This window comes from Phalacrocorax aristotelis, chromosome 9 (genome assembly GCF_949628215.1).
Source record: "Phalacrocorax aristotelis chromosome 9, bGulAri2.1, whole genome shotgun sequence".
In the NCBI taxonomy this organism is placed as follows: domain Eukaryota; kingdom Metazoa; phylum Chordata; class Aves; order Suliformes; family Phalacrocoracidae; genus Phalacrocorax; species Phalacrocorax aristotelis.
This window is the reverse complement of record NC_134284.1, coordinates 24797685-24800771: the sequence shown is the minus strand read 5'-3', so window position 1 is coordinate 24800771 and position 3087 is coordinate 24797685.

Sequence of the window (3087 nt, the reverse complement as noted above, 5' to 3'; positions counted from 1 at the left end):
GAGTTTTCTCTTCACACAGCCAGCTCCTACATCCTCATAGCCTTTTTTCTTTTGGATTTAACTGGTGCAGGCATCTGCCTTTCTTCAGCAGCAAGGCAGGCAGGGGAAGCCTCAGGATTCAGTGAGATGACAGCTGCAAAGCCAGCAGAAAAGAGTGTGGTAGCTCTGTACAGTCGTCATTTGGAGAAGATAGACAGCTATGGGTTAACGAGAGCTGACTTCTTTTAGTTTTGGTACAGAGTCCCATAAAAAAATAAGGCCATCGACATACACCTGAGCTACCAATGACATGCACTGCCAGGGAGGGAGGGGAGGCAGGGAGGCAAGAGGTGCATTCTGCTCTGTAAGAGACACCTGGCTCCTCTGAACCTCCCTCGGCTTTTAGGTTTTACACATACTTGGCATCAAGTGTTACAGAAGATTGTACGTGCTGGGTTCTTGTTTTAGGGTGGAGAGTTACCTCAGTGTAGAGTTCTGAAGACAGGTTACAACCGTGGTTTTGTATGCACAGGTGACATACATGGATAATTTGAAAAATCATGTTTTGTCTCAGTTTACCCCAAAGGATACTAAGCTTGGGCTTTAAATAAGAGTAGATCTTTTCAGTTTCACAGGATTACAGAAGAGCTGAGGCTGCAAGGGATCTCTAGAGATTGTCTAGTCCAAACCTCTGCTCAAAAGCGGGGTCAAATAGAGCAGGTAGCTCAGGGCTGTGTTCGCTCAGGCCTTTAATATCTCCAAGGGCTCCACAGACTCTCTGGGCAACTTGTTTCATGTTTGACCATGTAAACAATTTCTTTATGTTTAAGTAAAATTTCATGTATGCAGTTTGTGCCTGATGCCTCATGTCCTTCCACTGGGCACCACTAGAAGGGTCTGGCTCCATCTTCTTTTTGGTTTGGTGTTGGGGTTGGTTTGTTTTCTTTTTTAATTTGTAATTTGCTCAGTGTCCTGATTAGACTGAAAGCATTTGTTAAATGCAGACTACCTGCAGTGAAACCAGCAGCTCTGCTCATAGTACAGGAAGATATGGGATGCTTGAGGCATTGCAGCACCCTGGATTGGGAGAACGCTTATAATCCATCTTGCAGATATGCTCAATATAGCATCAGCAGACAGTGGTCAGCACTCAACATCATTAGCCACTCAATTGATATTATGCTTTTTCCTCTCATGTGTTTTTTTCTTTTTCTGTGGTGAACTAGTGGTTCACAGCTTCCAGAAACCATAGTTGTTACTGCGGTACTAATCCAACTTTGTGTATAATACCTGGTTGCATGACATTTGTATAACGAGCTGTTTCTCTTTTCATACTGCAGAACTAATTGTTCTGGCCCTTAACTCAGCTGCATCATGCCAAAACTAGGTAACTTGTTCTTTTAAACAAGAATTACTTGGTAAATACAGAAGTTATATTTTAAGAAAAGGAAGGTCACACAAAATAAATGTTTCACAACGCAAGAAAGAATGAACACAAAGATCAATGCTTCTTTTCTAAATGCTGGGATTTTTCTTTTAGTCCTATTCCTGTCCCCTTCAGCTTACATTAAAGTGAGAAAGAGTAAGAAATCTGAAGTGTGAAACTTGTGAAACAAGTGAGCTTTTCACAGACATCACCTACAGCCTTCTCTGTGTGGTCAGCCTCTAGTGTGGTCAACACACCCTTTTCCCAATTTGTTTCACCCAGCCCTTCAAATCCACTGATTTAGACACTCCTGATGTCCTATTTTTTTTCTTTCTCATCCTCACACAAACGATTTGTCTAATGTTTGAGAAGAAAGATTAGCCCTCTCGTTGTAAATTAACACCAATTGCTAAACTGATAATACTTACGTATCTAGTTAAATATGTGACATGAATAGCTGTTAAGATATTTTTGCTCTTATGTAAAGAAGACCAGATATAGAGTCACTTAGTGGAGGAAAAGAAAATCAGTAGTTGATAATACAGGGCTGTCTTGTTAAAACCTATTAAAGACTTACCTAAGACTAATTAATAAGTTCTGCCAATGCAAGAAATCAGATTTTCCTTGTTATCTTAATCTAGAATGGCTTATTAATCAATTAAAACACAAGAGGTCTTGAAGAAAAAAAACCCAAACACCTCAGGAAGAAATCTGAACTAGGATTTAAAATGCTATTAAAGTAATTCACTAAGAAAAACATTAATTTAGCTCTACCATCCTTTTCCTCAAGCCTTGTCCTAGCTCCTTGCAGCTCTGCAGGAACTGTGGTTTTAACTTTACCTTTATAGTCCTTCAAAATTGAGCCTCATCATCTCATTACCTCTCATACAGCTATCGCCATGCCTGGCCTTTACGGCCCACTAGCTCCTGCTACAAACGTTGTTGTCCTCTCTCCTCAGATTGCAAATTAAACATGAGGGAAATCCCCAATCCCAGTTTGTTTATGGGCGCCTACAAAACACATTTAAAGGCTCATTATGATCATAAGGTCCTGCTTGCTGACCATGACTAGGAGCAAGTAATGAACTCTGTGCACTACTTTTCTCTCTTTCTTTTTCTGGTACTTTTAATAATTATTGTTTTCTCTGCTGTACCGCATCCTACCTCAGGTTTCCCTCTTAAAAACAAACCAAGCAGCTAACAAAGCTACACCAACTAATTTGCTTAGATTTATAGTGGTCCCCTCCATTTGTCATCTGCTTGTGTATCTAAGACTGAGCACACTGGGGAAGGATTTTCCATCATCTGTTGTCTTGCAGAGGGAGAGAGGTGGGGTTTGCACTGCCACCATTCCAAACTAATTTTCAAGTTATGATCGCTAACCACCCCAGTCTCATTAAACAGGTCTTGTTGTAAGGACAAGATCATATAATTTGCTTTTCTTACTGTATGAATGGATACATGAATCACTGGGCCTAACCCTTGCTCCAGAAATGTTTAACCCTTTAATTGTGTGTGGAAAATACAACTAATTATTATTGAGTTGTAAGGCTGATGATCAAAAATGAAACTTTCCTCCTCCATTCCTGAAATTCAGGCATTTCATGGCTGAGGATATGAAACTACCCTTCCATAAATCCTCAGCCTTTAAAAAGCAGTCATATTATACCTATCAACAGAGG